General features: G+C 41.8%; 1 pseudogene across 1 annotated transcript; it reads left to right on the top strand.

Moving 5' to 3' along the window:
- The first annotated feature begins 463 nt into the window (after positions 1-463).
- Positions 464-1,103, top strand: LOC145036439 (histone H2B.7 pseudogene; annotated as a pseudogene). The gene has a single exon (XR_013678441.1). The product of XR_013678441.1 is annotated as a histone H2B.7 pseudogene (transcript).
- The last annotated feature ends 12,718 nt before the right edge of the window (positions 1,104-13,821 follow it).

Raw genomic sequence — 13,821 nt, 5'->3', positions numbered from 1 at the left:
TTCGAACATGTGATCATACTCTATAGATATAACCAAACAAGGAACAATCAAGAAAAATCTACATTAAGAGTTTTCAGCCTATCCTACATAAGTTAAAAACCCAAGAAAGGCTATATTAATAGTTTTTTTTTACAAGCATTAAACGAATGAATTCACGAGAGACGATGCATGCATTTTTTTTTTTTTTTTTTTCAAACCACGAAATGAGGCGCATAATTTTTTAAATATGTTGCTCAAAATATAAATAATGTAAAACACATGGACCGAAATTGTAATTTATTCTTCTTAAAATTCATCAACGGACAGTACGTCGATCCGCGTCAAAACCAGCATCATCCTCACTTTTAGAAAAGTAAATCCTGTCCGCTGAAACTACTCAAAGGAAATCAACGGCCATAATCCACGATCCTCGAGAACAGAAGTCATCCAATCAGATCACGCCTCACATTCCGTATATAATCACAACTCTCCCTCCATTCATCATTACAACGAGCAACAATCATCTGTCTCTTTTTTGAACATCACTTTTTCTTTACAAACCAAAGTCCCTACAATGGCGCCAAAGGCAGAGAAGAAGCCGGCTGAGAAGAAGCCAGCGGAGGAGAAGAAACCAGCTGAGAAAGCCCCTGCTGAGAAGAAGCCAAAGGCCGGAAAGAAGCTCCCCAAGGAGGCCGGCGCCGGTGCTGTTGACAAGAAGAAGAAGAGAAACAAGAAGAGTGTGGAGACATACAAGATCTACATCTTCAAGGTGCTGAAACAGGTTCATCCTGATATCGGTATCTCAAGCAAGGCCATGGGTATCATGAACTCGTTCATCAACGACATCTTCGAGAAACTTGCTCAGGAATCTTCGAAGCTTGCGAGGTACAACAAGAAGCCAACGATCACCTCCAGGGAAATTCAGACGGCCGTGAGATTGGTTTTGCCCGGGGAGTTGGCAAAGCACGCCGTTTCCGAGGGGACGAAAGCTGTAACCAAATTTACCAGTTCTTAGATTTGGGGGTTTAGGGTTTGCATCGATGTTCAGTGTTAGGGTTTGCTTATTGTGAAATTTTCATCTTTCTCGATGAATTATGTCGGTATGAATGAATTGGACTTGGTTATATAGTGTTGTTAAACATTTGAATCCGTTTGAGAAGGTTGGTTTTAATTATCTGTGGTTAATGTCACAAATATTTTTATCATCTTCACTGACTACATTTGCAACATATCAGTCCAAAAAACGTAGATTGGCAGATGTTCCTATTGAAGTGATGTGGATGCTCTATCATGTTACGCCACCATCGCCGCCCACCTTAACATCAACCACCATCTGTCACTACCATTATGGAACCTAAAAACTGAACCCGACATACTCTCGTTTCTTTGATGAGGGATTTTCATACATGTACATCTTTTTTGATGGAAGACGAAGAACATCGAGTTGTAGATTATGGTTTTACATCTAGAGTTTAAAATTTCTTGATTTCGGGGCTTCTGATTGGATTGTTTATCTTTATAGATTTTTTTATGGGTTCAGGAGTGAGTGATTTTTGTTTGGGATTCATACAGTTCATCATCTTGGCAAGTCTCTCTTGTTTTGTTTTATGTTTGATTTTAAACCTTTTTCATCTGAGTAGAAAGGTCGATTCCATCAGACAAAAGAGATTCCATTCTATCAGAGAAAACATAGTTTTTTATATATTGTATTCCATTCCTGCTCCACTTTCATGATGTCAAACACTACCTAAATATATGGTTGATGAAGTTACATATGTTTAATTTATTGTATATATCTATATTTTTCTTTATTTTTAGGAGGTATACGTTTGTGTTTCTTTTATTGGTGGCTTGAATGACATTGTTGATATTCAGTTCTGCTTTGATTGTGGTGAATGTTTCCCTTGGACGGATGTTGTTTAATGCAATTCCCGGTCTTTTTATTGCACATGGCATCCAATGTAACGATAAGAATTAAGAAAATTGTTTTAGGGCATGTTTAAGTTTGGTTCATCTATAGAATTGGAATTCGAGATTCCATTCCAGTATCAAATGGTTGGAATTCATTTTTTGCCATATCCTTTTAAATTCCATGTTTGATGGATTCCAACGGTAACAAATTTGATTCAAGACCTTAGGATGTGTTTGGTTCATCGGTCATAATTGGAAAATGAGATTCCATTCTAGAGTGTATGTGGTCACCAAATGGACGAAATCTAAATTCCTTAGTTTCAATGTTTTGTAAGACTATACGAAAAATATGCAAGTACGATAACATAATTGACATGGCTGCTGCTAACCTTACAAATGAAACAAACTTCTTTTAGAGATTTCAACATGTTTAAGCAGATAGTTTGACACAAGATTTATGAGATGATATTAGGGCCAAGTAAATCACAATTGGAATGTTTGATTGAGACCATACAACACTATCTAATTATAAGGTATGAGGGAGTCATTCCCTTCCAACCTACTTAACCCACTGCCACATCAGTTTTTCTCCCTTATTTTCTTTCCGTCTTTCTCAACCTACAACACATGGAAACTGTAACACCTTAAAAATCATGATTGAAAATATTGTTTTTAATTATATTAATTATAAGAGTATTTAATGAAAACACTGTCAATAACATAACAATCCATAGCTCATAAGTCAAAAGTCATAAACATACCATGAAATAATAATAGTATACTAGAGTACAATTCACAGGATATCATAATGCGGAAATCATGTGTGTGACGCGCTACTACCGTGCCGACTCCTTCCCCATTCGACGAAGAGGTACCTGAAAACAAAAGTGAAACTGTATGCACGAAGTTTAGTGTGTTCCCCATCAAACATCATACCATACATAACAAATACTGTCAGATATATTTGGGTGTCCGACCTACCCTGATGCTCAACCTACCCCTGTCGGAAATACCGGGGTGTCCGACCTACCCCTCCGGCTTATCTTAACCAATTATGGGGACTATTTCACCTACTACTGCTACCACATCAAATCATATAAGGCTAACACAAAATCATAACATATAACAACATATCAGATAATTATCACAAAATCAATCATCTTTACTACAACACTTATTAGTGGGTCTACCTTGGTGCCTTCGACCCACTTCTACTCTAAGGTAACTCACCTCGTAAAGCTAAGTGCCGGAACTACCCTCGTTACTGGGATCAACTTCTCTCAACCCTACACAAAACTATTTTCCTTAACTACCATTTCATGGTCAACTTAGGTCAAGGTAAAAGTTAAAGTTAACGCCATGGTCAAAGTTAACTTTTGGTCAACTCGCCGAGTTGGTCCACCAACTCGCCGAGTTCCATGATACAAAGTCGGGACCCTTTGCAATAGACTTGGTGAGTTCATCCTTTGACTCGTTGAGCCCATCTTCATGCTAGTTAGGATGTTTAGTCCTTGATTCTTTGAGTTCCTCATGGACTTGTCGATTTCATCTTCATGCAAAGATGATGCTCTTAGTGCTGGACTCGCCGAGTTCATTATTGACTGGCCGAATCCATTTTAATGATCTTGAGACATAGCCTTGAACTTGCTGAGTTAGTTGATACACTCGCCGAGTTCCATGGTTTTCAGGTCCTCAATAAGTCCAACTGACTGCGTGCTCTTCTAACTCAAGTCATGGTCCATTATCATAAGGGTGTTGGTGGGGAACTCGACCCAAATCATCGAGTTCCTCTATGTCCAAAACTATACACTTGATTTCAGTGGGTGTTGATGCATTCGAACATAGATCTGACCTCCTAGGGTCCATAATACACGTAAAGTTCCAAACTTGACGTCCATGCATGGGGTATTTGGCTCAAATAGCCCTAAAATGGAGTCTACAAGATGCATGGGGTGCTTATGGCCACAAAGTTGACACCTTTATGTCATAAGAACCCTCTATGGTTCCATATCTTAATTCATGATCCTTTATAACCACAAAATCCCGAGCATGTCTCTATGAGAGCTTAGAAAAGGTGGAAATGAACCCTAACTAGAGATCTAAGAGATAGATGGTCAAGGTTGGAGCTTTTTACCTCCAATGAGCTGGAAATGGGACACAACCTCCGGATCTACTAGCTTCCACTTGAACTCGCAAGCTCCTTCTTCCTTCTCAAGCTTCACAACTACCACAAACACACAAAATGGCTCAAGAATACTCAAACAAGGTTAGGGTTTCGATTTAGGGCATTTATGGACTAAAAGGGACGATAGAGGCTAATTTGGGGGCAAGATAAGGCTTTTAAATAGGGTGTTGCTATTTGCACCTAGAATTCGAGTCAAAACCACCAATTATAAAAGTCAAAACCATTAATTCGGTTACAAACTCAAATTGAAAGGACACTTATTTAAAACGTTCATTTAATCAAACATTAAACAATTTTAGAACTTTGGCCCTTCTATTTAAAACGTAGTTTCAATTTATATCCTTTTGTATTTTAAAAACTTATTTTCAGTCCTTTACTTTGGTTGATTATGCCGGATATTGGATTCCTCATTGCTAATAAGTATGGTGTAATCGTCTATTTTTTAGACAAACAAGGTTCGTCGACCTCTTTTCCGCTTTGGCATGGCGCGTAAGACATCTCACATCATAGATCTATTGTTATTGTCTTCGTTTATAATGGTCATACGGGTGTTGTTATCATCTACGTTTATAATCGTCGACCTGTCAAATACGGGTGTTGTTATTCTGTGACATCCCCAAAATCACGGCCATAAAAGACCGGTTTTGTTTATACTTTATTTCAAAATCAAAGTTATCTTTTAATAAAAGGTTTGCGGAATTTGTCCCAAAACAATAATATAATAAAGATTTATCAAAAGCATTTCCATAGAAATGTATTCATTAAAAGACTCGGGATGTCATGTTCGTACAGATCAAAAGTATAAACAGTACAATATAAACCTTACTACATTATTTCATATCTACAGGCCTATATCCGTAATCCCTCGTCCAAAACATCACACCTATGCTCATGCGCCACTTCCTGTAATACATAAAACTGAGTGGGTCATGCTTGGGAGCCTGGTGAGCACATAGGGTTTTCAACCCACAATAAATAAGTTTATTAAGTTCATCAATCAACAATAACCCGATTACCCGTTCCCGTTATCCTCACTTTACGTCCCTAAACACCTATCATAAGGGACCTAGCCTAAGGATCATCATCGGGATGGACACTACTGCTAAGGGGATTCCTCAGCAATATATGTCCTAATAGGCAACCATGTGGGGGATGGAGTACATCTGGTGAGCACACAGTTCAAATAAACACACAGTTCAAATAAACACCTACAGGTTGCGAGCCTGCTAGTGTTCCACTGGACTGTCTAGAATAGTCCGTGGTCGTCATCTATACTCCGCTAGATGACTGGATCATCAATATCATCTATAACGAGACCTCTCATCATTTTATTTATCACACAGCAACTATTACATCTACCCATGTTTTACCCAACACATTTTGTAGATATAAAATACATATACAGTTTAAATCTTTGAAAACATGTATAAAACGTTCATCCAGCATAGATAGCAAGTATTCAGATAATATGCACACATAGCACGTAATTTATATTAAATACTTCATATCTATGTGTAAGTTGAAAGTGAATATGCACTCACCTGATTAGGTGGTGACTCAACACTCGGACAGCGCTTCGATACTCTTAAAATGATATTCCTTCGATAAAACCTAGTATCGATATCACTAGGGTTTAGTTTAATGATAACCGTGATTAGTCTGACTATTAAGCGTTAATAATGCTCAATATAACTCATAATAATAGCCCAAATAATTATTTTAAGGACCTAATAACATTCCTATAATTATTTGGAAGCTATATTAAAAATTGCGTAAGCGTAGCATACTTACAGCGAATTTTATCGAAAACCGGGACTCTATTGGAGCAGCGTTTCGAAACCGAAAAACTCCTTTTTCTCGGGACTCCGGGAGCCTCGGGGCTTCCTTAGGGTGCTAGGGGTGGTTTGGGGTTGTAGAGAGAGAAAGTAGTGAGAGAAAGAATGAGATTTTGGTGTGAAAAATGAGGCAACCTCGGCCTCCTTTTATAGGCGCGAGGCCCTCGCTACGCGGGGCGTAGATACAAGACTACGTGGCGCGTTCTCGCGGATAAGGGTGCCAGCTCGCAGCCAGCTGTCTCGCACCGGGCGGAGGGGAAGCGAAGGTACGCGGGGCGTACCCGGAACTCGTACGCGGGGCGTAGGGCGAAGCGGCGTGGCGCCTTCTGGACCGAGAGCGAACGGACGCGGGGCGCACGAAGCCGGACGCTGGGCGTAGCGAGGAGCGACGCGTCGCTCATCCGAGCGAGACCGTGGGCCGCAAGCGACGGCTCTGATCGCGCCACGTCACCCGAATTCGCATCAGGCTTCGCATTTTCGAGTTCAAACTTCAAAAATTCGTAACTTTCGCATACGAGCTCCGTTTTTGACGTTCTTTATATCCACGCGAAGGTGGGAACGTACTCTACAACTTTCGTTTAGACTTCGTCGGCTAATTTTGGCTCGATTTTAAATTTTATATTATTAATGGGCCGGGACACGATTGATCCGTTAAATCCTCACAACTTCTTCATCCGACATCCGTTTTTGCCCATCTTTTTCTCGTTACGCTACTCTCAACGAGATCTTCGATTCTCGTTCAGGTCGTGTCGGCTAAAAACCGCTCGATCAAACATTCGAATTTCGGGCAGTACATTGCTAGTCCGAAACTTCGAAAAGGCGTAACTTCTTCATACGAAGTCGGATTTGGGCGTTCTTTTTATCGATGTTCTTAGTTTAACATATTCTACAACTTTTTTTTAGATTTATAAGGCTAAAAGTCTTTTATCGTAAATTTACTATTTTATGTCTTCCGGTGCCGTGCCGGTTTTGCCGTAAAACTTCGGCGGGCCATAACTTCTTCGTTATAGCTCGGATTTCGGCATTTTTTATATGTACGGAAACCTCGAGACATATTCTACAACTTTATGTAGAGATATCGGGATTATCTCACACTTTAATTTTGACGCTCATTTTTATTCTTTGTTAATAATTAAATAATAAACACATAAACACATAATTCACATAATACTCAAATATTTCATATTTATTACTTCAAAAAGAGTTACAATAGTTGACCTAGACTATTACATTGACAAAATGCTTAGCCCTGAAAACCCGGGCGTTACAATTTTCTCCCCCTTAGGATGATTCCGTCCCGGAATCATGCATCAGCAAACAGATGTGGATAACGCCTCATCATGTCATCCTCTGTTTCCCAAGTGAGATTCGGCCCATTCGAATGTTTCCATCGGACTAGCACTAAGTCGACCATCTTGCGTCGTAACTTCTTAGTCTTACGGTCAACAATTGCCTCGGGCTCTTCGATCAGCCTTTTATTTTCATCTATCCTTAACTCTGAGATTGGAATTATGTCGGGAACATCTCCCACGAATTTCCTCAAATAACACACATGGAATGTGTTATGAATACCATTGAGTTCTTCGGGCAATTCCAGCTTGTAAGCTTGATTCCCAATCCTCTGAAGAACTTTGAACGGTCCAATAAACCTCGGATTCAACTTTCCTCGTTTCCCAAATCGTATAAGTCCCTTCCACGGTGAGACTTTAAGTAAAACGGAATCCCCAACTTCGAAGGTTATCGGTCGTCTTTTCTTGTCAGCATAGCTCTTCTGACGATCCTGCGCTGCTAACATCCTTTCCCTAATCACCTTCAATTTCTCAGCAGTCTCATGGACTATCTCGGGACCCATAAACTGCTTCTCTCCAGCTTCAAGCCAACAAGACGGCGTACGACACTTTTTTCCATACAAGGCTTGGTAAGGTGCCATCTTGATGCTCGAGTGAAAACTATTATTGTAGGAAAATTCTACTAGAGGTAAGTGTTCATCCCAATTCCCTTGGAATTCTAGGGTACATGCTCTTAGCATATCTTCCAACGTCTGAATCGTTCTTTCGCTCTGACCATCAGTTTGCGGATGGTAAGCAGTACTTAAACACAACTTCGTACCCAACTCCTCTTGTAGACTCCTCCAAAACCTTGACGTGAAACGACTATCACGATCTGACACAATCGTAAGAGGGACACCGTGAAGTCTTACAATTTCCTTCACGTAAGCATTTGCGAGCTTATCCATAGACCACTTCTCGTTGGCGGCTATGAAGTGTGCACTCTTGGTGAAACGATCCACGACTACCCAAATCATGTCGTGTCCGTTCTTCGTTCTGGGCAGTTTAGTCACAAAATCCATGGTGATGTCTTCCCATTTACCCATGGGTACAGGTAAAGGTTCTAAACTCCCATACGGTTTCTGATGTTGTGCCTTAACCCTTGCACATGTTACGCACTCAGCCACATACTTCGCAACATCGAGCTTCATCGTCGGCCACCAGTAGTAGGGTTTTAGGTCCCTATACATTTTAGTGCTACCGGGATGAATCGAGTACATGGTCTTGTGTGCTTCTTCCATTAGAAGATTTCTTATTCCTCCCGCCTTAGGTACCCAAATTTGATCTTGGAATACATTCAGTCCTCGACTGTTCGTACCGAACACTAACGTTTTTCCCAAACGTTCTTCCTTTCGGTCATTCTTTTCTAAGGCTTCTTCTTGAGCTTTCCTAATACTTTCCACGATCGTCGAGATGACTTCAATTCTTAACGCTCTTGGCCTTTTTCTTTCAAGATTGACTTTCCGACTGAGAGCATCAGCAACAATATTTGCTTTACCTGGGTGGTAAAGTATCTCACAGTCGTAGTCCTTGAGAAGTTCTAACCAGCGTCGTTGCCTCATGTTCAACTCCTTCTGATTAAAGAGATACTGGAGACTCTTATGATCAGTGAAGAGCTTGCACTTCGTGCCGTAGAGGTAATGCCTCCATATCTTTAAGGCAAATACTACCGCTGCCAACTCTAGATCATGAGTGGGGTAGTTCTTTTCGTGCTCTTTCAATTGTCGAGATGCGTATGCTATCACCTTTTCTCTTTGGGTCAGAACACAACCCAACCCGACTCCAGATGCATCACTATAAACTGCAAAATCTTCGACTCCATCGGGTAGAGAAAGTATCGGTGCTTCACATAACTTCTTCTTTAGCTTCTCGAACGCCTCATCGTGTTTCTCACTCCATGTATACGTAGCTCCTTTATGGGTCAAAGCTGTTAATGGAGCAGCTATCGAAGAAAAGCCTTGGATAAATCGTCGGTAATATCCGGCTAATCCTAGAAAGCTTCGAATCTCCGTGGGATTCTTCGGACGTTCCCACTTCGTTACAGCTTCGATCTTGGCGGGGTCGACCATTATTCCTTCTTGGTTAACCACATGACCCAAGAATTGGACTTCCCGTATCCAAAAGTCGCATTTGGAGAACTTTGCGAAAAGCTTCTCCTTCTTTAACACCTCCAACACTTCTCGTAAATGCTTGTCGTGCTCCTCCTGGATTTTCGAGTAGATGAGAATGTCGTCGATGAACACTATCACGGATTTATCGAGGAATGGTTTACAAACCCTGTTCATCAAATCCATGAATGCTGCGGGAGCATTGGTTAATCCGAATGACATAACAAAGAACTCGTAGTGTCCATATCTTGTTCTGAATGCAGTCTTCTCAATATCCTGCTCTCTCACTTTCAGCTGATGATATCCTGACCTAAGATCGATCTTTGAGAAGTAGCTCGAACCTTGCAGCTGATCGAATAGGTCATCAATCCTTGGCAATGGATACTTGTTCTTCACCGTTGCCTTATTCAGCTCTCGGTAGTCTATGCACATCCTCATGCTTCCGTCCTTCTTCTTCACGAATAACACCGGAGCTCCCCAGGGTGATGAACTAGGTCGAATGAAACCGCTGTCCAACAACTCCTGCAGTTGCGTCATGAGCTCCTTCATCTCCGTTGGTGCTAATCGGTAAGGTGCTTTTGCTATCAGTGTTGTTCCTGGTAATAAGTCTATGCGAAACTCCACTTGCCTATCAGGTGGTAATCCGGGAAGATCTTCGGGAAAGACTTCCGGATAATCACACACAACCGGTATATTCTGCACCTCTTTCTTTTCCTTCTTAGCATCGATTACGAATGCCAAGTATGATGCACATCCTTTGGACAAACATTTCCTGGCTTTCATCAGGGAGATGATTCCAGAATTCACTCTGCGTTTGTCCCCGTACACCATAAATGATTCCTTTCCGGGTGGGTTTATCCTAACTATCTTCTTCCGGCATAATATCTCGGCATCGTTGGCGCTAAGCCAATCCATACCCAAAACGATGTCGAAACCGTTTAACTCTATGGGTAATAGTTCCTCATGGAATTCGTTTCCGTTTAGGTCAATGACGATGTTCCTAATACGATTACTAACAGGTACGAATTTGCCACTGGCAACTTCTACAATCAGGGCATTATCTAGTTTTTCTACAGGTAATGCTAATTTTCCACCAAATTTATGCGACACAAAGGAGTAATTTGCTCCGGAATCAAATAGTATATTTGCAGGTAAACCATTTACAAGAAAGGTACCTGAAGCGACGTCTGTTGCCTCCTTTGCAGCCTCGAGCGTCATCTGAAAGGCTTTCGCCTTTGGTTTTGGTGGTATGTTGGGCCTTCCCGCATCTTTCTTCTTTAGGCAATCCTTAGCAATATGCCCTTCTTCACGACATTCGTAGCACACTTTCTTGTTGGTGGTGCACTCATTGGCATAGTGCCCTGTTTTCCCACACTTGTAGCAGGTTACTTCATCGCTACATTTTCCCGAGTGCTTCTTCTTGCACTTCTCGCACCATTTAAATTCGTTTCCTCCCCCGAATCTCTTTGAACCGAACTTGCTCTTCTTTTTGTTGGGTTTAGCAGACCCTTCAAATTTCCTTTTCTCGCCAACCTCGATTTTGCTAGCAGCTCTTCCCTTAATCATGTCCTCCACAGACTTTGCAGCCCAGATAGCTGCCTCCAGAGTAGGTGCCTGACGTACAGGCACCGCGTACTCCCATGGGAGTCCCTTTGCGTACTTATCAATTTTCGTTAGCTCATCCGGAACAAGACGCAAGGCAAACTCCATCTTTTCTGTGAAGTTGTTCGTATATTCATCGATTGACATGTTTCCCTTCTTCAGGGTCAGAAACTGGTTCTCTAGCTCTAGCAGGTTTTGAGCCGAGCAGTATTTTCGTTTGAATTGCACCAGAAATTCTGCCCATGTCAGTTGCAGAGGCTCATTAGGGCTCAGAGTCTTCCCCAAGGTATTCCACCAACGTACAGCGCCTCCTCGAAACTGACGCACTGCAAATGTGGTCTGTAGCTTCCCTCTACAACCGCATGTCATGAAGGCTAACTCCATCTCCGAGATCCAATCCATGACCCCGATCGGATCCTCCTTCCCAGTGAAAGTCGATGGCTTGCAAGTCAGAAAATCCTTGTACTTGCATCCATTCCTCTCGACTTCGTCACCTTGGTTGTTTTGTTGAACTAGTGGTGGGTTGGCTTGACCAACGGTTCCACTGTAGTCTCCTTCCTCAGTCTGCCCTTCGTTCAACTCGGGCTGTTCGATTTGAATAGTCGCTTCCTCTCGATTTTGCTGGAGCAAACGCCTGGTTTCCTCCATTTGACGATCCAACATTGCCTGGATCATCGCTTGCACTCCGGCCATAGTTATTGGTCCGGCAGCGGCTTCCACAACTGGTATTTGCTCGATCACGGGGGGTTGGTGTCTGTTCCCATTTGCGTTTACGTTTCCGCTACGGGTCTTTACCATCTTGATCTATACACCGAATAAGGCGAATTCAGATCTTTATTTAGGAGAGATGTTTTAAATCGTCCTTATCACTCCGAAACGTTTACATGCTAGTTCTAATATCGTAGTCGTACGTTTAGAATCCTAAACACATAAGGTTTCCAGATCCGGTCGGCAACAGACCATAGATCCGAACAAAATAACAACATATCATGCATAAAGCATTTAGCACATATAAGCATTTTAGGCACAATTCCTAAAATAAGCTAGTGCTCACACCTCACAATCATCGCTTAGCATTCTAAGTTTAAGTCTAGAAATCCTACAAATTCCTAGTTCGCTTAAACTAATGCTCTGATACCAACTGTGACATCCCCAAAATCACGGCCAGAAAAGACCGGTTTTGTTTATACTTTATTTCAAAATCAGAGTTATCTTTTAATAAAAGGTTTGCGGAATTTGTCCCAAAACAATAATATGCTAAAGATTTATCAAAAGCATTTCCATAGAAATGTATTCATTAAAAGACTCGGGATGTCATGTTCGTACAGATCAAAAGTATAAACAGTACAATATAAACCTTACTACATTATTTCATATCTACAGGCCTATATCCGTAATCCCTCGTCCAAAACATCACACCTATGCTCATGCGCCACTTCCTGTAATACATAAAACTGAGTGGGTCATGCTTGGGAGCCTGGTGAGCACATAGGGTTTTCAACCCACAATAAATAAGTTTATTAAGTTCATCAATCAACAATAACCCGATTACCCGTTCCCGTTATCCTCACTTTACGTCCCTAAACACCTATCATAAGGGACCTAGCCTAAGGATCATCATCGGGATGGACACTACTGCTAAGGGGATTCCTCAGCAATATATGTCCTAATAGGCAACCATGTGGGGGATGGAGTACATCTGGTGAGCACACAGTTCAAATAAACACACAGTTCAAATAAACACCTACAGGTTGCGAGCCTGCTAGTGTTCCACTGGACTGTCTAGAATAGTCCGTGGTCGTCATCTATACTCCGCTAGATGACTGGATCATCAATATCATCTATAACGAGACCTCTCATCATTTTATTTATCACACAGCAACTATTACATCTACCCATGTTTTACCCAACACATTTTGTAGATATAAAATACATATACAGTTTAAATCTTTGAAAACATGTATAAAACGTTCATCCAGCATAGATAGCAAGTATTCAGATAATATGCACACATAGCACGTAATTTATATTAAATACTTCATATCTATGTGTAAGTTGAAAGTGAATATGCACTCACCTGATTAGGTGGTGACTCAACACTCGGACAGCGCTTCGATACTCTTAAAATGATATTCCTTCGATAAAACCTAGTATCGATATCACTAGGGTTTAGTTTAATGATAACCGTGATTAGTCTGACTATTAAGCGTTAATAATGCTCAATATAACTCATAATAATAGCCCAAATAATTATTTTAAGGACCTAATAACATTCCTATAATTATTTGGAAGCTATATTAAAAATTGCGTAAGCGTAGCATACTTACAGCGAATTTTATCGAAAACCGGGACTCTATTGGAGCAGCGTTTCGAAACCGAAAAACTCCTTTTTCTCGGGACTCCGGGAGCCTCGGGGCTTCCTTAGGGTGCTAGGGGTGGTTTGGGGTTGTAGAGAGAGAAAGTAGTGAGAGAAAGAATGAGATTTTGGTGTGAAAAATGAGGCAACCTCGGCCTCCTTTTATAGGCGCGAGGCCCTCGCTACGCGGGGCGTAGATACAAGACTACGTGGCGCGTTCTCGCGGATAAGGGTGCCAGCTCGCAGCCAGCTGTCTCGCACCGGGCGGAGGGGAAGCGAAGGTACGCGGGGCGTACCCGGAACTCGTACGCGGGGCGTAGGGCGAAGCGGCGTGGCGCCTTCTGGACCGAGAGCGAACGGACGCGGGGCGCACGAAGCCGGACGCTGGGCGTAGCGAGGAGCGACGCGTCGCTCATCCGAGCGAGACCGTGGGCCGCAAGCGACGGCTCTGATCGCGCCACGTCACCCGAATTCGCATCAGGCTTCGCATTTTCGAGTTCAAACTTCAAAAATTCGT

The sequence above is a fragment of the Lactuca saligna genome, chromosome 1, assembly GCF_052625555.1.
Source record: "Lactuca saligna cultivar CGN05327 chromosome 1, ASM5262555v1, whole genome shotgun sequence".
Classification (NCBI taxonomy): Eukaryota; Viridiplantae; Streptophyta; class Magnoliopsida; order Asterales; family Asteraceae; genus Lactuca; species Lactuca saligna.
Note: the sequence above shows the minus strand (reverse complement) of the source record. Positions and strands in the feature narration are given on the sequence as shown.